Source organism: Apium graveolens, chromosome 9 (assembly GCF_009905375.1).
Source record: "Apium graveolens cultivar Ventura chromosome 9, ASM990537v1, whole genome shotgun sequence".
NCBI classification, from domain to species: domain Eukaryota; kingdom Viridiplantae; phylum Streptophyta; class Magnoliopsida; order Apiales; family Apiaceae; genus Apium; species Apium graveolens.
Genome location: NC_133655.1, coordinates 103073304 through 103096073, shown reverse-complemented (window position 1 = coordinate 103096073; position 22770 = coordinate 103073304).

Below are 22770 nucleotides of genomic sequence, written 5' to 3'. Positions count from 1 at the left end.
ACTCCCCTGTTGAGAGGATGAATCTAGTAACTGTTTATGTGCCTTTTCAGCCATTAAATCTTTTTGAGAAGATGTATGGGAGCTAGCAGTTGTCTTGGTTTAAATACTACTTATCTTTGTAGGAGACAGAGTTGCTGGGTTAACTTCAAAACCTTTCTTATATGGTGTACTAAGGCACTTTCTCCCTTACGCTCATTCATACTTCATTTTAGGGGTAAGAGAGTGTTGGTTGGTTTTGTTTCTGTGTTTGTCTTTATAGTCTGGGATAGAAGTTGTGGGTTTTCAACCTCATATCTATTAATGAAAGAAGGTGTTAAGTGGCATTTATATCCACTTAGAACGTCTTATAAAGGATTGAATTGATGTGTTGTACTCGAGTTATTTATGTATTTGATGTATTTTTGTAGGGTTTTTGCATTTCAGGCATATTTGAAGGAATCAGAAGGTTTAGCATTGATTTGGTGCTAAATTGATGTTAGGAATGTGTCCAGGATAAAAGCTCGTGAAATGTCATCTCAAACCAGCAAAGAAAACAGAAAGAAGAAGATTTTCCAAAAGGTCAGGGCGCCCGCGCTGTGATAGCGCGCGGTTGCGCCGGGTTGGCAGAATGACAACGCGCCCGCGCTGGAACAACGTGCAGCCGTGCCAGGGCGATTTTTAAGAATCTTGATTCAACTAGAAGATTGATTTTCTGGACTTCTAATCTGCATGGGTTGCTATATAATGTTAACTTAAGGTTGTTTTTCATAAGAAGCACGTAACAGAGACTAAGGAGAGACAACGAGAAGACCTAGGAGCATAAATTCAACCAAGGAGAAGAGGATCTAGTTTATTCTTGTGATTTTAATTTTAAGTTGTAATCTTGGATGCTAGTTTTCTTGTTTGTTGAACCTAATACTCTTGTTTAATGTACTTTGGTTTTTATTCAGTTTTATAAAGACTTAGTTTATTATATCATGCTTTCATCGGAACCCACGGTGATGATGAGTTCGGTTATGGGCTAATCGTTATCGTGGGGTTCTAACGGATTTACTTATGGATTTCTTTAGTTAATCTGTTTCGATACCTTAGTGTATGGTGATTGTATGATAACCTAGTATTGGTTGTGCTTATTCGTCGTATGAGCGTCGCGAACTTATAAGATAGTGTGTTAATCTCTATTGAAGCGAAAGTGAATATAGGGGTTTAGAACTTGCCATGCTATAATATGTTCATGTATTTGATATGCATGATTCACAGGTAATTTTAACCATCTTACTTGCCCTATGTAATCATGATAGATGACTTGCACATTAAACCGTTATGTTGTCAAATTCTATAGATATATAGGGTCTTAATATAATTGGTGTCTATTCAGCTTCTATCTCTTTTGTGGATGTTTGGTAGTAGGGTATTCATAAAAAAAAGTTGGCGTTTACTAGTTTCGTGTTATCTGATTAGTGTCATCACCATTGCATGCTAAGGTTAAGAACAAAAAGGCTATTGAATGAAGTATTTAATGAAGTTAGAATCCCATGTTTGTGTTATATAAGTAAATCAACCTTAATTCTCTTAGTTAATATTAGTTAGCATAATCTCGTAGTTATAAACAATCTCAACTTGTTATCATCTTAACATTGAATAATAACCATACCATTATTGCATAAGTGCATTAATTGAAGTTAACTTAAAAGATTCTCTGTGGGAACGAACTAGAAATAATTCTATATTACTTGCGAACACGTATACTTGCGTGTAATTTTAGCGCGTGTTTTCTCCCTAACAGAAGGCCATTGGAGGCTGAACCTGTATCACAGAACATATGTCAATATTGAGATAAAATGCACTTAAGATCTATAATGAATGAAAAATATGCATTTAATCTTTTGAGAGAAATGATGTACAATAGTGATTTCAAAAGATTTTAATGAAATAAGCAATCACCAATGTAGAAAGAAGTTTGATTTTCTCCTAAAACTGTTCGAGTGCACTAGTCTGTTTTTATGCCTAAATAGATAAATGATTTGATAAGACACAGACTAATGACCTAGCAGTATTAAGAAGAGAAAAAGAGATTCTGTCTTTCAATATGAATGGATTTTTGTAAAAGCATTGATCACTTAGTGTAATATCTGGGATAACATGTAATTATTTTTGCTAATAAATGTATATTCTGTATTTATTCTATATTCATTCTGTGAATTATTTGTTAAGTGGTATATGTGTTTGGATATTTAAATATGATACAATTTGAGCATTTTAATTTTTATATGTACAAAATAAAGTATGAATATTTGTCATATCTTTCTATTAATTTTTATGTTGTTTTATGATTTTATAAAAGATTTATGGATTTAATAAATTATTTTTTCGAGTAATTAAAAACTATTTTTTACAATCGGGAACCAACCGACTTCAATCGATTTTACGTTTTAACAACCCGAAACTCTTTCAAAAACTCCTTCATAACCTAATTGTAATATTTCGAGCATTTTTCATGTTTTGACTTTTTCGATCCGGAGTACGATTTTCCCCGTGCGAGTCCCGGCGCAATATTTCCGATAGAAAATTCATTTCGGTAAATCGATAAAACCCGTATTTTCGAGAAACATGATCTTTTTATTAAACTATTATATTATCATCTCGTAGTACGTGTAACCAAAACGCTGAGACCAAGACCGCAGTTGCAAAATGTATAAATTGGGATAATTATCCTAAAACCGGTACCGTTTTGGATCTGTTTTCTCAAATAAACGTACTATTTTATATCCGATATGATCCAACAGGGTACCAATATTTCGTAAATATAAATAGACTTTACCGTATTTTATTTTGTACAGAAAATTATTTGCAAATAATAAATTATATAATTTTCAAGAGAAAACCCTAATTTCAAGACGTTACCGAAGTCCGATTGGAACGCTCGAGTACTCAAAACGAAGGTCTTGAGGTGTACTATTAGAATCAACAAGTTTCTTAACTGCAAAATCAAAGGTTTATTTTCTGTATTTTTATTTATTTTCGAATTAATTTGAATTAAATTATGAACTTTTGTTCGAGAGATTGTTTGTATGATTTGATGATTGCATGTTGTAGAGCTTTTCAACCCGATGATTGTGGTATATTATATGATTGATTTGGAGTTCAATAAAATGTTCAAAATTGAGTTTTAATTTCGAATTTCAAAATTAGGGTTTATAGTTCGTTTGAATATTTTCAATTGAAATGGGGTGTTTTTGTTATAGGGGTTATTAGATTGTTTGGTTGGTATGGATTTGTAGAGCTTGAAAAGGGGAATCGATTGGTGGTGGTCTCGTCAATAGACTATACCGGAATCGAGCTGGCCGGAGCAAGAAAGAACTCGCCGTCCGGCGAGTTCTCTTCGAGTTATTCCGGCCAACTCAGGGGTTATCTGTGTGATTTGATTGCATGGTTGTGTTCCTGGTGTTGGGTAGACGTGATCTGGAGGAGATGGTGGTGTGAGGATCCCGGAATTGTGATCTCCGGCGAGGCAGGGGTGTTTTGCGGCGAACCCCTGTACAAATTGCAGTTTAGTACCTATAGTTTGAAAACCGATGAACTTTATTCCCTGTAGTTTCCAGAAATTGCATATTTAGGATTCCAGTTTTAAAAATATTTAAAAATCATATTTTCTATTTATTTTAATTACAGAAATTTGATTTTAATTATTAAAAATTCTAAAAACTATTATTTTAATTCCAAAATTATTTTTAATTCAAAAATAAATATGCACTAATTAGTTAATTAATTTTAGTTAATAATTAATTAGTTAATTGTTCAATTAATTCAAAAATTAATTCATTAATTGATTTAATTATTTACTAATTGATTTTAATTGATTATTTAATTAGTTTTAATTATTTATTTTGGTTTAAAAGTTCCGAAAAATAGTTTCGAGCTTTAAAATATTATTTTAAATTGTTTTCAAAGCTCTATATTTATTATAAAATGATTTTAAAGACATATTCGGGAAATTGAACCCTGTTTATTGTTTTAAAATGATTCAACGACCCGTTTTAATTCCGAAAAATGTTTAAAAACTAGTATTAAATATCAAAAAAATCATTTTAACATCAAATCTTCTTTGCAAAAGTATTTTCATCGACTATCTTACGTGCTCTGATTAATGTGTTATATGTGTATATGTGCATTGTTTGACTGTTTTACTCGTAACTTTAAATCTGTAAATCGGATTTGGGTGAAACGAAGGGTAGATAGAAGCTTTTATCGAATTGAATCAAGTGAGATGAGTATTAATAGATACTTGTGATATCTGAGCAGAAGAGGCAAGGCGTAGGAAAGGGAAGCAAGTAGTCGCAGAATAGGGAATAGTGATCAAAGGCAAGAGATGTTTTAGCGAATAAAGACAAGGCAAGTGTTTTAAACCTTCTCAAGATATATTGCGAATAATTGATAGTTCTGTTTTATATTGCAAGTGCTTCGAAGCACTGAACCCTAAACCTTGATTCCAGTTATTGATATTTGAACCGTAAGCCTTATTCTTTCTGAACCATTGATTGTTGAATACCCATATACGAACCATAGATATATGATACTACTCCACAAATACATACAAACTAAGTACCGATCACTGAACCAGAATTGTTTAACACTTAAACCTTCATACCTTATACATTGAAAGACTAATCCTTATGATCTACAAGACTTTGATTCTTTTGTTATCCACTTCTTTTACCGACTGATAGCCGACCTTTGTATTTATCCTTTTATTCCCTTATAATGATTGTAAATCACCTTATGTTTAAAAACCAATATTGTTTATGATTCTATCTACTGTTTTACATTGTTTATTATGTTGTTATTATCGAATTGGATTATTTTATAAAATGTGGACCAGATTCGTGGTCAGACCAGATTGGTGGTCAAGTTAGACCAATGTGTGCCTTGGATCCAGTAATTAGAGCAGAGCTGTGTGCCTTGCTTGGGGTTAGTGTGTGACTGATCAGCAGCCTAACCTTGTTTTTCAAATGAAAATTAAATATCCAATTCTAATCATTGCTTATCCATAAACCTGATACCTTAAATCATTTCATTTGATCATTGTTTAACCTCAATATTGTCAATGTGACTTGCTGAACTAGTTAGCTCATATTTGCGATTTCGTTTATGTTTTTTTCCAGTTAAGAAGGAACCTGGTGGTAGCGAGGATCCCCAATCATGTGTGCGAGCTAGGATTCCAGGTTAAGAGGAATAAGCTAGCTGAAGACTTTTTGTGATAATTTAAGTTTGAGAAGTTTGTAAGAATATTTTTATAATCAGTTGTAAGTTTTAATAGTTGGGATTTGGACGTTTGTAATATAAATGTGTGTGTGTGGCTTATGTGCATACTTTAACCTGTTGTGATCCGTGGATGTTGGTAAGTAGGGTCACTGCATATTATTATCATCTTTATTATTATTATAGGCAAGTATATATATATGATGTGTGTGTGTGTTGTGGACCCCAAACTTCTGACCCGGGTTTGGAGGGTGCCTCGTGTTTGGTATCAGAGCTACATGTTATAAGTCATTGATACAAGTCTAGATTGTCAGGAATGGGTAGAGGGTTAGGAATTAGAAGTAAGGAATAGAAAGATAGAATGTTGAGACGTTGAGTGTGACTTTATAATAGGTGTTATTATAATTCGCGTTGTGGTTCGAGATTCTTATCTTGCAATATGTTTTTCAGATAGCAACGATGGCAGATTCCTTTATTCCAGTACCAGCTGATCATTCTGAGCCTTCAGTAGGAGGACCGTCATCTGATCCACGTCCTGTTCTTCCACCGGTATTGGCTATACTACCTCCTGTTGTGACAGATGATGTACCACTGCGAGCTATTCCACCTCCTGGTATGAGGCCACCTATCCGAGGACCCCCACCTGCTGATTCGGATTCTACTGGGCATTCAGTTGCGGGTTCACCATTTCAGTCTACTCCACATCATGTTCCTTATTTCCGGTATGAGGCTCTTCTTTTGGAGCATGAGGCCCTGTTGGCATAGATTCGGGGGCTAGAGCATATAGTGAGGACTATAGATGTTGACAGGAGTGTGAGGGAGCTTCGAGAGGAGATTCATGTGACACGGAGGATTCTTGAGGCTAGACTGCATGGAGGTACATATGAGTATGCATGCATTGATGCTCTTATGGGATGGGCCAGAGAGGTGATGGAGGATCTTGAGAGGCTTGGTGGACCAGAGTTTCCTTGGAGCTAGAGATAGAGATGCAGAGGCAGAGATGCAGAGACAGAGTTGTTGTGGTTGCTTTTATTATGTATATTAGTGTGTAATATGTATCAGAAGACTTTTGGTTTGTATTTATAGACTAGACTTGCTGAGTAGTGTGTAGGCCTGTTGTACCCTTTTGCTTTTTGCTTTTGAAGCGTTTTCACGCTTGTACTACCAAAACTTTGATCTATATATATCAGTACCTTTCCTTTTCCAGCATTGTCATTTATATACTGCACCTGCTTTATCTTACTTTATTTATTGCACCAGTTATAACTCTTGTGATACCATGTACCCTATCCCTTTAATTGTTTAGATTATGTAAAGGAGCATACAATTTACTTACTTCAACTGTTACAACTGTTTTCAAAATAAGAAATTTCTGTTTTTTTAAAAAAACTTTTCATCAAAAGGATTTAATTTAAAGGCTAAATAAGTTGTTTGATTCTTTACAGAAAATGTCTCTCAAAAGAAATACCCGTTCTACCAACCAGAATGAAGAAACCAACAATAAGAACCAAGACAATAACAACCAGAATGCAAATCCAGGTCCCATAGACCCAACCGTAGCCCAGATTCTTCAGATCTTAGCTCAATAAACAGTTCACCTGACTCAACAACAGCAAAGACAGACCAACCCTCAGTTAACTTTTAAGACTTTTCAGGCGGTGAATCCACCGGAATTCAAGAGTTCTTTGGATTCGATTGAAGCGAGTGTTTTGTTAAAGGAAATAGAGAAATCATTTACTTTAGTTAAAGTGAGAGAGGAACAGAAGGTAGAGTTTGCAAGTTATTATTTGAAGAATGAAGCCACCTACTGGTGGGAAATAGTGAAGACATTGGAAGGTACAGATGCTATTACTTGGGAGAGATTCTGAGAGTTGTTTCTAGAGAAGTATTTTCCCCAGTTTGTTCATGATAAAATGGAATTCAAATTCCTATAGTTAAAGTAAGGAAATATGTCATAGCAGACTATGAAATTAAGTTTGAAGAATTGTCAAGGTTTGTACCATCGTATGTGGATACCGATAGGAAGAAAGCTAAGAGATTTTAGCAAGGTTTAAAGCCATGGATCATAGGGAAGATAGCAATATTTGAATTGGATACCTATGCAGGAGTTGTACAGAAGGCCATGATTGCAGAAACGGAGAGTAAGATGTCACAGAAAGAAAAGGAAAGTAAGAAAAGAAAGTTTGAAGGGAGTGAAGGACAGTTACAAGCCGGAAAGTTTCCAAATTTCAATCAGAAGAAGGGCAAGTTTCAGTCGGGGAGGAATTTTAATTTCAAGAAGCAAAATGCAGGCGACGGAGGTCAAGGCAACCGTTCAGCCACTGGGAACCAGCCAAATCAGCTAAGGCTAACCTTTCCAGATTGCCAGGTATGTGGGAAGAAACATGTTGGAGTTTGTAATAAGTTGAATGTGGTTTTCTATAAGTGTAACTAGAAAGGGCACTATTCAAGAGAGTGTCGTAACCAGCAAGCTAGAGAGCCAATAAACAAGGACCAGCCTATCCGGAATCCAGCAGTTAGGGTTCCAACAATTGGATTTGTATGTTTTAAGTACAGAAATCCAAGACATATAATACGGGATTGCAAGACACCAGCCCCAGTCAGCAATGCATTGATAATCATGGGATCCACCCTAGTAGTGAATGAGACTCCGAGGGCCAGAGTTTTTGACATGTCTGTGAAGGACGCTATCCAGGATACTGATGTTGTGGTAAGTAAGCTTATTATGAATTCTTTATGTGCCAAAGTGTTAATAGATTCGGGAGCAACTCGATCGTTTATTTTTCAAGATTTTGTTCATACGTTAAATTGTCCGATTGAGTGTTTAAATGAAATAATGACTGTGGAATTAGAAAATCAAGAACGTGTATTTGTTAATCAAGTTTGTGCGAACTGTGACATAGATATTTCTGATAATAAATTTTGTGTGGATTTGATACCATTCAAGTTAGGAGAGTTTGATGTTATTCTAGGAATGGACTGGTTATCTAAATACGAGGCTCAGATAGACTGTCGTCATAAGAAGGTAATTTTGAAAAGGCCAGACGAGAAAGTGGAAATGTTTAAAGGTCAGAAGCAAGCGAAGATGTTCTTAATGATTATTCAAGATAAGAAGTTACTGTGACAAGGATGTGAGCATTTCATTGTGTATGTGATTAATAGAAGTCAGGAGCCGGTAAAACTTGAAGCTATTCCAGTAGTTAATGAGTTTCCAAACATATTTCCCGATGAATTACCGAGACTTCCTCCAGATAGAGAAATTGAGTTTACAATCGACTTAGCACCTGGAACGGAACAGGTATCCAAGGTCCCGTATAGAATGGCGCCTGTCGAAATGAAAGAGTTAGCAAAGCAATTGCTGGAATTATTAGAAAAATGAGTAATTAGACCCAGTGTATCCCCACGGGGTGCACCAGTACTATTTGTTAAGAAGAAAGATGGAAGCATGAGACTATGCATCGACTATCGAGATCTCAACAAGCATACAATAAAGAATAAGTATCCGTTACCTCGAATTGATGATTTGTTTGACCAGTTGAAGGGAGCCAAGTACTTCTCCAAGATTGATCTGAGACCGGGATATCAACAATTGAAGATTCAGCCAGAAGTTATACCCAAGACAGCTTTCAGAACAAGGTACAGACATTATGAATTCTTAGTGAAGTCTTTTGGATTAACCAATGCTCCAACAGCGTTTATGGACTTGATGAACAGAATTTTCAAGGAATATTTGGACAAGTGTGTCATTGTGTTTATAGACGATATTTTGATTTACTCGAAGACAAAAGAAGATCATGCGAAGAATTTGAGGATATCTTTGGAAATTTTGAAGAAGGAAGAGTTATATGCTAAATTCTCAAAGTGTGAGTTTAGGCTACAGGAAGTTCAGTTCTTAGGACACATAGTCAGTAATGGGGGGGTCAAAGTGGAACCGGCAAAGATTGAAGCTATTACAAATTGGGAAAGACCGAAAACACCAACAGAAGTGAGAAGTTTCTTCGGATTAGCGGGATATTATCGACTATTTGTTCAAGTTTTCTCGAAGATTGCGACGCCTTTAACAAAGCTTACCCGAAAGAATGAAAAGTTTATATGGAACGACAAGTGTGAAGAAAATTTTCAAGAATTGAAAAGGAGACTGATCACAACACCTGTTTTGTCACTTCCATATGATCAAGGAAATTTTTTATTCTATAGTGATGCTTCTCATAAGGGACTAGGTTGTGTTTTGATGCAGCACGACAAGGTTATTGCATATGTATCGAGACAACTGAAACCTCATGAGCAGAAGTACCTTACTCATGACTTGGAGCTAGCGGCCATAGTATTCGCTTTGAAGATTTGGAGACACTATCTATATGGAGAAAAATGTGAGATTTATATGGATCATAAAAGTTTAAAGTACGTATTCACGCAAAAGGAACTTAATATGAGACATAGAAGATGGTTAGAGTTGATCAAGGACTACGACTGTACGATTAATTATCAACCATGTAAAGAAAATGTTGTGGCAGACGCGTTAAGTCGAAAAGTGAAGTTGAATGTGTTAACAGTACCCCAGGAGTTATACAAGGAATTTCAGAAATTGGAATTAGAATTCAGAGTTTGCAAGCCTGACAAAGCAAAGATGTATAGTATGACTTTCCAGCCAGAATTATTAGAGAAGATCAAGACTCGTCAAGAGGAAGTAATGGATCAGGACATCAATCGTTTAGTAGGTGAAGAGTTGTGCACATAAAAGGATGATCAAGGTATTCTTAGATTTTCTTCCATAATTTAGATTCCACCAGTAACAGAGTTGAAGAATGAAATTTTACAAGAAGCTCATAATTCAAGATATTCAATCCATCCAAGAAGTACCAAAATGTATAGAGATTTAAAGAAAAATTATTGGTGTCCAGATATTGTAATATATGGGATATATCGTGTAATTATTTTTGCCAATAAATAAATATTATGCATGTTCAGTAATTATTCTATGAATTATTTGTTAAGTGGTATATGTGTTTGGATGTTTAAAAATAATATAAATTGAGTATTTTAATTTTTATATGTCCAAAATAAAATATAGATAATTTTCATATCTTCCTATTTATTTTTATGTTGATTTATGATTTTATAGGAAATTTATGGATTTTATAAATTCTTTTTCCGAGTAATTATAAACTATTTTATATAATCGGAAACCAACCGACTTCACCCGTTCTTACATTTTTATAACCTGAAACTCTTCCGAGAACTCATTCCTAACCTAATGGCAATATTCCGAGCATTTTCCATGTTTTGACTTTTTTGATCCGGCGTACGGTTTGTCCTGTGCGGGTCCCGGCGTAATATTTTGATACAAAATTCGTTTCGGTAAATCAATAAAACTCGTATTTTCGATAAATGGGATCTTTTTATTAAACTATTATAATTATCACCTCGTAATACATGTAACCAGGCGCTGAGACCAAGACTGCAATACAAATTGTACAGATTTGGATAATTATCCCGAAAACCGGTACTGTTTGGATCTGTTTTTCTAAATAAACGTACTATTTTATATCTGAAATGATCCAACGGGATACTAATTTTCCGTGATTATAAATAGCCTTTAGCGTATTTTATTTCGTACCAAAAATCATTTGCAAAGAGTATTTACAGAATTTTCCAGAGAAAATACTTATATTCATATAAATTTATGAGAATCAAACCAACAAATCAAGGTGTTATCGATATCCATTTGGAAAGTTCTAGTAATCAAAACGAAGGGTTTAAGGAGTACTATCAGATTATCCGAGTTTCAGAACTGCAGAATCAAAGGTTGATTTTATATAATTTTATTTATTTTCAAATTATTTTGATTAAAATTATGAATTTTTGTTCGGATGATTGTTTGAATGATTTGATAATTATATGTTGTAGAACTTGTCTTCCTGATGATTTTGATATGTCATATGACTGATTTGGAGTTCAATAACATGTTCAAAATTGAGTTTAATTTTCGAATTTTTAAAATTAGGGTTTATAATTCGTTTGAATGTTCTTGATTGAATTTGGGGGTTTCTTATTTAAGGATTTGTAGACGTTCTAGATGGGTCGGTTTTGTTTCCCTTGAAATTTACAATCGATTCGTGTTTAGCTTGTTAACAGAAGATCCCTTGTTTGAACGGAGTTGTCTTTTAAAGGTTCACCAGTTTTAATCGAGTTCACCGGAAACCGGCAAACTTCTCGGCCAATTTCTGGCCAACTTAGGGGTTATTAGACTAATTTGATTACATGGTTATGTTCCTTGTGAGCTGTAGTCGTGATCTGGAGGTGATGGTGGTGTGAGGATGCCGGAATCATGTTCTCCGGCGAGGCAGGGGAATTTTCCGGCGAAGAGTTGGAAAATTGATGTTTAGTCCCTGAACTTTTGGGGACGATGATGTTTAGTCCCTGTAGTTTCCAGAATTTGTAAATTTAGGATTCCTGTTTATAAAATATTTAAAAATCATATTTCCTATTTATTTTAATTATAAAAATTTGTTTTTAATTATTAAAAATTCCAAAAATTATTATTTTAATTTCAAAAATTATTTTTAATTCAAAAATAAATCTGAATTAATTAGTTAATTAATTTCAGTTAATAATTTATTAGTTAATTGGTCAATTAATTCGAAAATTAATTGATTAATTGATTTAATTAATTATTAATTAATTTTAATTAATTATTTAATTAGATTTAATTATTTATTATTGATTTAAAATTTCGAAAAATAGTTTCGAGATTTAAAATATTATTTTAAATTATTTTCAAGGCTCGATAATTATTATAAAATTATTTTGAAGCCAGATTTGGTCAACCGAACTCTGTTTATTGCTTCAAAATTTATCCAACGACCCGTTTTGACTCCGAAAAATGTTTTAAAAATCATATTAAATACCCGAAAGACTGTTTATGACCCGAGACTTCCTTATAAATGAAATTTCATTGATTGTTTGACGTGTTATGTGTTATGTGTGACTTGTTTGTTTGACTGTCGAACTATGTGATCAGTATTGATAGATACTTATGATATGTGAGCAGAAGAGGCAAGGCATAGGAAAGGGAAGCAAGTAGTCAAAGAATAGGAGATTGTGATTGGAAGTTAGTGAAGTATAGCAAGCTAATATCATGCAAGTTTTCTGAACTTTCTAGAGATATATTGTAGATAATTGATAGTCATGTTTTATATTGCAAGTGCTTTGAAGCACTGGACCCTAAACCTTGATTCCAGCTATTGATCTTTGAGCCATAAACCTTATTCTTTCGTGATTACCCAAATACGAACCACAGATATATGATATTACTCCACAAATACATACAAACTAAATACCGAACACGGAATCAAGATTGCTTACAGATTCAAACCATTGTACCTTATGCTTTGAAATAACAAATCCTTATAACCTTGAAACTTTGATTCTTTTGCTATCCAATTCTTTCACCACCTGATAGCCATTCTTTGGAATTGCCATATTGTTCCTTTGTGAAGATTGAAACCATCTCACATTGGACATCCGGTGTTGCCTATGATTATGTTTATTTCTTTACATTATTTATTCAGATATTATGATAGAATTGGATTATTTTATAAAATTGTGGACCAGATTCGTGGTCAGACCAGATTGGTGGTCAAGTTAGGCCAATGTGTGCCTTGAATTCAGTAATGAGAGCAGAGCTGTGTGCCTTGCTCGGGGTTAGTACGTGACTGATCAGCAGCCTAACCTTGGTTTTTAAAATGAAAATATAATATCCAATTCTAAATCATTACTCATTGTTCACTTGATACCTTAACTTATTTCACTTGATCATTTTATTCTCAGTATTGTCACTGTGACTTGCTGTGGTAGTTAGCTCATTTGTGCGATGTTATTTATGTTCTTTTCCAGTTAAAAAGGAACCTGTTGGTAGCGAGGATCCCCAATCCAGTACGAAAGCTAGGGGTCCAGGTTGATTAAGTTAAGCTAGCTGATAGCTTTTGGGATAGTTTAAGTTTGTAATGTTTGTAATGATGTTTAATATTCAGTTGTAAGTTGAATAGTTGGAATTTGGACGTTTGTAATATAAGTGTGTGTGTGTGGCTTGTGTACATACTTTAACCTGTTGCGGTCCGTGGTAGTTGGTAAGTACGGTCACTGCATATTATTATTATCTTTATTATTATTATAAGCAGGTTATAAATAAGGCGTGTGTGTGTGGACCCCAAACTTCTGACCCGAGTTTGGAAGGAGCCACAGGTTTTATATCAGAGCTACAGGTTATAAGTCACTGACATAAGCCTAGGTTGACGGGAATGGGTAGATGGTTAGGATTAGAAGTAAGAAATAGAAAAATAGAACGTCGAGAGGCTGAGTGCAACGGTATAACAGGTATTAGTATGATTCGCGTTGTGGTTCGAGATTCTTATATTGCGATATAATTTCAGATAGCAGCGATGGCCGAGTCTTTCATCCCCGTATCAGCTGATCACTCAGAGCCCTCAGTTGGTGGACCATCTTCAGATCCACGTCCTGTTGTTCCACCAGTGTTGGCTATTTTACCTCCACCTATATTGTAGCCCGTACCACTGCAGGCTATTCCATTCCCAGGCATGAGACCACCTATCAAAGGACCCCCACCTGCTGATTCAGGTCTTACTGGTCACTCAGTTACAAGTGTACCTTTTCAGTTCTCTTCCTCTCATGTCCTATATCATCAGTTCGAGGCTTGCCTTATGGAGCAGTGATTCCTACGGGGTCAGATTCAGGAGTTATTACATATCATGCATACCATAGGGGTCGGGAGTGGTGAGAGGCGACTCAGAGAGAGTCTCCAGGTGTTTCGGAGATCAGCTGTTGTGAGGATTGCTGAGGCTACTCATGAGGATATCACCCCTGATTTTCTTGTGGAGTGGGCTAAGTGGGTTCTAGAGGAGCTTGAAGAGATTGGAGGTCTAGACTTGCCTTGAGCCAGAGAGACAGAGACCCAGAGATGGAGATGCTGATCAGCGCTGTTGTAGTTATTTATTATGTACAGTAGTGTGTAGTATGTATCGGTAGACTTTTGGGTTGTATTTATAGACTAGATCTGCTGACTAGTGAGTAGGTTTGTTGTACCCTTTTGCTTTTACTTCCGAAGCGTTTTAACGCTTGTACTACCTAAAACTTTTGATCTATATATATCAGTACCTTTTTCCTTTCCAGCAATGTCATTTACATTACTGCACATGTTTTACTTTACTTTATTTATTGCACCAGTTATACCACCTGTGATACCATGTACCCTACCCCCTTTTTACTGTTTACATTCTGTAAAGAAGCATGCAATTTACTTAGTTCGACTGTTACAACTGTTTTTAAAAAGAGTTATTTCTGTTCTACAAAACTTTTTCTGTTATGCAAAGGATTTGATTTAAAGGCTAAATAAGTTGTTTGATTCTTTACAGAAAATGCCTCCCAAAAGAAATACCCGCACCAACACCCAGAATGAAGAAACCAACAACAACAACAACCAAGACAATACTAACCAGAATGCAAACCCGAGACCCATAGACCCAGCAGTAGCCCGGATTCTTCAAATCTTGGCTCAACAAACAGTTCACCTGACTCAACAACAACAAAGACAGACCAACCCGCAGGTAACTTTCAAAACTTTCCAGGTGGTGAACCCACCAGAATTCAAGGGTTCCTTAGATCCGATTGAAGCGAATGTGTGGTTAAAGGAGATAGATAAGTTGTTTGCTTTAGTTAAGGTAAAGGAAGAACATAAGGTTGAGTTTATAAGTTATTATTTAATGAATGAGGCCACCTATTGGAGGGAAACTGTGAAGACATTGGAAGGTACAGATGTTATTACTTGGGAGAGGTTTAAAGAATTGTTTCTAGAAAACTATTTTCCCCAGTTTGTTCAGGATCAAATGGAGCTGAAGTTTTTAGAGTTAAAGCAAGGAAATATGGGGGTAGCTGATTATGAGAGTAAGTTTGAAGAGTTATCAAGGTATGTGCCATCATATGTGGATACTGACAGGAAGAAGGCCAAGATATTCTAGCAAGGTCTGAAGCCATGGATCAGAGGGAAGGTAGCCATATTTGAATTGGATACCTATGCAGGAGTTGTACAGAAGGCCATGATTGCAGAAACTGAGAGTGAGATGTCACAAAAAGAAAAAGAAAGTAAGAAGAGAAAGTTTGAAGGGAATGAAGGACAGTCACAACCAGGAAAGTTTCCAAATTTTAAGAAGGGAAAGTTTCAGCCAGGGAGAAATTTTAATGTCAAGAAATAGAATGCAGGCGACGAAGGTCAAGGCAACCGTCCAGTCAATGTGAATCAGCCGAATCAGTTGAGGCTAACTTTTCCAGATTGTCAAGTATGTGGGAAGAAACATGGAGGAGTTTGTAATAAGTTGAACGTGGTTTGTTTCAAGTGTAATCAGAAAGAGCACTATTCAAGGGAGTACCGCAATCAGATAGTGAGAAAACCAGTAAACAAGGATCAGCCTACTCGGAATCCAGCGGTTAAGGTTCCAGCTATTGGATTTACATGCTTTAAATGTGGGAAGCCAGGACATATAGCCAGAGATTGCAAGACACCAGCCCAGTCAGTAATGTATTGAGAATTATGGGATCTACTTCAGCAGTGAATGAGACTCCAAGGGCTAGAGTTTTTGATATGTCCATGAAGGACGCTATCCAGGATACTGATGTCGTGGAAGGTACACTTAATGTAAATTCTTTTTTGCCAAAGTGTTAATAGATTCGGAAGCAACTCGATCGTTCATTTCTCAAGATTTTGTAATAAGTTAAATTGTCCGGTTGAGTATTTAAATGAAATAATGACTGTGGAATTAGCAAGTCAAGAACGTATATCTGTTAATCAAGTTTGTGGGAATTGTGAGATTGAGATTTCTGGTAATAAGTTTTGTGTGGATTTGATACCATTTAAGCTAGGAGAGTTTGACGTTATCCTAGGAATGGATTGGTTATCTAAGAATGATGCCTAGATAGATTGTCGAAATAAGAAGGTAATGGTGAAGACGCCAGATGAAAGAATAGTAACGTTTAAGGGCCAGAAACAAGCAAAGAAGTTCTTAACGATAATTCAAGCCAAAAAGTTACTACGACAAGGATGCGAGCATTTCGTTGCATATGTGATTGATAGAAGTCAGGAGCCAGTAAAAGTTGAGGATATTCTGATAGTCAATGAATTTCCAGATGTATTTCCCGATGAGTTACCAGGACTTACTCCAGACAGAGAAATTGAGTTTGCGATCGACTTAGCACCTGGAACGGAACCAGTATCCAAGGCCCCGTACAGAATGGCGCCCGTTGAGATGAAGGAACTAGCAAAGCAATTGCAAGAGCTGTGAGAGAAAGGAGTAATCAGACCCAGTGTATCCCCGTGGGGTGCACCGGTACTATTTGTCAAGAAGAAGGATGGAAGCATGAGACTATGCATCGATTATCGGGAGCTCAACAAGCTTACAATCAAGAACAAGTATCTGTTACCCAGAATTGATGATTTGTTCGACCAATTAAAAGGAGCCAAGTACTTCTCCAAGATCGATTTGAGATCGGGATATCATCAACTAAAGATTAAGCCAGAAGATATACCAAAGACAGCTTTTAGAACAAGGTATGGACGTTATGAATTTCTAGTGATGTCTTTTGGATTAACTAATGCCCCGGCAGCATTCATGGACCTGATGAACAGAATTTTCAAGGAATACTTGGACAAGTTTGTTATTGTGTTTATAGATGATATTTTGATTTATTCAAAGACAGAAGAGGATCATGCAGAACATTTGAGGATAGCTTTGGAGATTTTAAGGAAGATGTTATATGCTAAATTCTCGAAGTGTGAGTTTTGGTTACATGAAGTTCAGTTCTTAGGACACATAGTCAGTAATGAAGGGATCAAAGTGGACCCAGCGAAGATTGAAGCGATTATAAATTGGGAAAGACCGAGAACACCAACAGAGGTAAGAAGTTTCTTGGGATTAGCGGGATATTATCACCGATTTGTTCAAAATTTCTCAAGTATTGCAACACCATTGACAAAGCTTACACGGAAAAACGAAAAGTTTATATGGAATGACAAATGTGAAGAAAGTTTTCAGGAATTGAAGCGAAGATTAATTACAACACCTGTTTTGTCACTTCCAGATGACCGAGGGAATTTCGTAATCTATAGCGATGCTTCTCATAAAGGACTAGGATGTGTTCTGATGCAGCATAACAAAGTTATTGCGTATGCGTCAAGGCAATTGAAACCACACGAACAGAAGTATCCTACTCATGATTTGGAGTTAGCGGCTATAGTATTCGCTTTAAAGATTTGGAGACATTATCTATATGGAGAAAATGCAAGATTTATACAGATCACAAAAGCTTGAAGTACATATTCACACAAAAGGAGCTTAATATGAGACAGAGAAGATGGTTAGAGTTGATTAAGGATTACGATTGCATGATTAACTATCATCCCGGTAAAGCAAATGTTGTGGCGGACGCGTTAAGTCGGAAAGAAAAGTTGAATGTATTATCAATACCCGAAGAGATATACAAGGAATTTCAGAAACTGGAATTGGAAATCAGAGTTTGCAAGCCTGATGAAGCGAAAGTGTATAGTATGACTTTCCAGCCGAAGTTATTAGAAAAGATAAGGAAGTGTCAAGAGGAGGTAATGGATCAGGACATTAATCGTTTAGTAGGTGAGGAGTTGTGCACGCAAAAGGACGATCAAGGTATTCTTAGATTTTCTTCTAGAATTTGGATTCCACCAGTAACGGAGTTGAAGAATGAAATTTTACAGGAAGCTCATAATTCAAGATATTCAATCCATCCAGGAAGTACCAAGATGTACAGAGATTTAAAGAAAAATTATTGGTGGCCAGATATGAAACGGGAGATTGCAGAATGGCTTAGCAGATGTTATACATGTCAGAGAGTTAAAGTAGAGCACCAGAGACCAAGTGGATTGTTGCAGCCATTAAAGATTCCAGAGTGGAAGTGGGAGCACATTGCCATGGATTTCATAGTCGGATTACCAAGGATGAAAGCCAATCATGATGCCATTGGGGTTATAGTGGACAGACTTACCAAGTCAGCTCATTTTATGCCTATAAATGAAAGATTTTCATTAGACAAATTAGTCCATATGTACCTGAAAGAAATCATAGTTCGTCATGGAGTTCATGTGTCTATCATATCCTAACGAGATCCGAGATTTAATTCAAGATTTTAGAAGAGTTTTCAAGAATGTTAAGGAATGAGATAGAATATGAGTATGGCTTACCATCCACAGATAGACGGCTAGAGTGAAAGAACAATCCAGACAATCGAAGACATGTTACGTGTTTGTGCTATTGATTTCAAAGGAAGTTGGGATGAGCATTTACCCTTGGTGGAATTTTCTTACAACAACAGTTATCATGCCAGTATTGGGATGCCACCCTATGAAGCTCTTTATGGACGCAAATGTCGATCTCCCGTATATTGGGAGGAAGTAGGAGAACGCAAAATACTTGGACCTGAATTAGTGCAACAGACGAAGGAAGTTGTTGAAGTTATTCAGAAGAGATTGATAGTAGCATAAGACCGTCAAAGGAAATATGCAGATCAATCAAGGAAAGATATGGAATTCGAAAAAGGAAATCTGGTATTACTAAAAGTATCGTCGTGGAAAGGATTGACAAGATTTGGGAAGAAAGGAAAATTGAGCCCTAGATATGTTGGACCTTTTGAGATTCTAAAGCGTGTTGGCAAAGTAGCTTACGAGTTGGCGTTACCCCCGTACATGGAACATATTCACAATGTTTTTCACGTATCGATGCTTAAGAAGTATAATTCAGACTCCAGACATGTAATCGAATATGAGCCAATAGAACTACAAGCAGATTTGTCATATGTAGAGAGTCCAATAGAGATTCTAGAAGGAAGTGACAAAGTGTTAAGAAATAAAGTGGTAAAGTTAGTAAGAGTACTATGGAGAAACCCGAAGGTTGAAGAATCAACCTGGGAGTTAGAAAGTGATATGAGAGAAAAGTACCCTCATTTGTTTCCTTAGGAGATTTTGAGGGCAGAATCCTTTTAAGGGGGAAAGATGTAATATCTGGGATATATGGTGTAATTATTTTTTCTAATAAATAAATATTTTGCATGTTCAGTAATTATTCTGTGAATTATTTGTTAAGTGGTATATGTGTTTGGATGTTTAAAAATAATATAAATTGAGTATTTTAATTTTTATATGTCCAAAATAAAATATAGATAATTATCATATCTTCATATTTATCTTTATGTTGATTAATGATTTTATAGGAAATTTATGGATTTTATAAATTCTTTTTTCGAGTAATTATAAACTATTTTATATAATCGGGAACCAGCCGACTTCACCCGTTCTTATGTTTTTATAACTCGAAACTCTTCCGAGAACTTCTTCCTAACCTAATTGCAATATTCTGAGCATTTTCCATGTTTCGACTTTTTCGATCCGGCGTACGGTTTGTCCCGTGCGGGTCACGGCGCAATATTTTGATACAAAATTCATTTCGGTATATCAATAAAACTCGTATTTTCGATAAACAGGATCTTTTTATTAAACTATTATAATTATTACCTCGTAATACGTGTAACCAGGCGCTGAGACCAAGACCGCAGTACAAATTGTACAGATTTGGATAATTATCCCGAAAACCGGTACCGTTTGGATCTGATTTTCTAAATAAACGTACTATTTTATATCTGGAATGATCCAACTGGATACTAATTTTCCGTAATTATAAATAGCCTTTACAGTATTTAATTTCATACCGAAAATCATTTGCAAACAGTATTTACAGAATTTTCCAGAGAAAATACTTATATTCATATAAACTTTCTGAGAATCAAACCAACAAATTAATGTGTTATCGATATTCATTTGGAAAACTCTGGTAATCAAAATGAAGGGTTTGAAGAGTACTATCAGATTATCGAAGTTTCAGAACTGCAGAATCAAGGTTGATTTTATATAATTTTATTTATTTTCGAATTATTTTGATTAAAATTATGAATTTTTGTTCGGTTGATTATTTGAATGATTTGATGATTGTATGTTGTAGAACTTGTCTTCCTGATGATTTTGATATGTCATATGACTGATTTGGAGTTCAATAACATGTTCAAAATTGAGTTTAATTTTCGAATTTTAAAATTAGGGTTTATAATTCGTTTGAATGTTCTTGATTGAATTTGGGGGTTTCTTATTTAAGGATTTGTAGACGTTCTAGATGGGTGGTTTTTTTTCCCTTGAAATTTGCAATCGATTCGTGTATAGCTTGTTAACAGACGATCCCTGGTTTGAACGGAGTTGTCTTTTAAAGTTTTACCGGTTCTAATCGAGTTCACCGAAAACTGGCGAACTTCTCGGCCAATTTCTGGCCAACTCAGGGGTTATTAGACTAATTTGATTACATGGTTATGTTCCTTGTGAGCTGTAGTCGTGATCTGGAGGTGATGGTGGTGTGAGGATGCCAGAATCATGTTCTCCGACGAGGCAGGGGAATTTTCCGGTGAAGGGTTGGAAAATTGCAGTTTAGTCCCTGAACTTTTGGGGACGATGAAGTTTAGTCCCTGTAGTTTCCAGAATTTGCAAATTTAGGATTCCTGCTTATAAAATATTTAAAAATGATATTTCCTATTTATTTTAATTATAAAAATTCGTTTTTAATTATTGAAAATTCTAAAAGTTATTATTTTAATTCCAAAAATTATTTTTAATTCAAAAATAAATCTGAATAAATTAGTTAATTAATTTCAGTTAATAATTTGAAAATTAATTGATTAATTAATTTAATTAATTATTAATTGATTTTAATTAATTATTTAATTAGATTTAATTATTTATTATTGATTTAAAAATTCTGAAAAATAGTTTCGAGCTTTAAAATATTATTTTAAATTATTTTCAAGGCTCGATAATTATTATAAAATTATTTTGAAGCCAGATTTGGTCCACCGAACTCTGTTTATTGCTTCAAAATTTATCCAAAGACCCGTTTCAACTCCGAAAAATGTTTTAAAAACCGTATCAAATACCCGAAAGACTGTTTATGACCCGAGACTTCCTTATAAATGAAATTTCATTGATTGTTTGATGTGTTATGTGTGACTTGTTTGTTTGACTGTCGAACTATGTGATCAATGTTTACTTGTTTTTAGTGTAACTTTCAATCCGTTAATCGGATTTGGGTAAAACGAAGGGTAAATAGAAGTGTATACCGAATAGAATCGTATGAGTTGAGGATTGATAGATACTTATGATATGTGAGCAGAAGAGGCAAGGCATAGGAAAGGGAAGCAAGTAGTCGAGGAATAGGAGATTGTGATTGAAAGTTAGTGAAGTATAGCAAGCTAATACCAGGAAAGTGTTATGAACTTTCTCGAGATATATTGTAGATAATTGATAGTCCTGTTTTATATTGCAAGTGCTTTGAAGCACTGAACCCTAAACCTTGATTCCAGCTATTGATTTTTGAGTCGTCAACCATATTCTTTCCGAACCATTGATTGTTGATTACCCAAATACGAACCACAGATATATGATAATACTCCACAAATACATACAAACTAAATACCGAACACTGAATCAAGATTGCTTACATATTCAAGCCATTGTATCTTATGCTTTGAAAGACCAAATCCTTATAACCTTGAAACTTTGATTCTTGTGCTATCCAATTCTTTCACCACCTGATAGCCATTCTTTGGAATTGCCATATTGTTCCTTTGTGAATATTGAAACCATCTCATCTGTGGACATCCAGTGTTGTTTATGATTCTATTTATTACTTTACATTGTTTATTCTGTTATTATGATAGAATTGGATTGTTTTATAAAATTGTGGACCAGATTCGTGGTCAGACCAGATTGGTGGTCAAGTTATGCCAATGTGTGCCTTGGATCTAGTAATTAGAGCAGAGTTGTGTGCCTTGCTCGGGGTTAGTGCATGACTGATCAGCATCCTAACCTTGGTTTTTAAAATAAAAATATAATATCCAATTCTAAATCATTACTCATTGTTCACTTTATACCTTAACTTATTTCACTTGATCATTTTATTCTCAATTTTGTCATTGTGACTTGCTGAGCTAGTTAGCTCATTTGTGCGATGTTGTTTATGTTCTTTTCCAGTTAAGAAGGAACCTATTGCTAGCGAAGATCCCCAATCCAGTGCGAGAGCGAGGGGTCCAGGTTGATCAAGTTAAGCTAGCTGACAACTTTTGGGATAGTTTAAGTTTGTAAAGTTTGTAATGATGTTTAATATTCAGTTGTAAGTTTGAATAGTTGGGATTTGGGCGTTTGTAATATAAGTGTGTGTGTGTGGCTTGTGTACATACTTTAACCTGTTGCGGTCCGTGGTAGTTGGTAAGTAGGGTCACTGCATATTATTATTATCTTAATTATTATTATAAGCATTTTATAAATAAGGTGTGTGTGTGTGGACCCCAAACTTCTGAACCGGGTTTGGAAGGCGCCACATATCAGAGCTACAGGTTATAAGT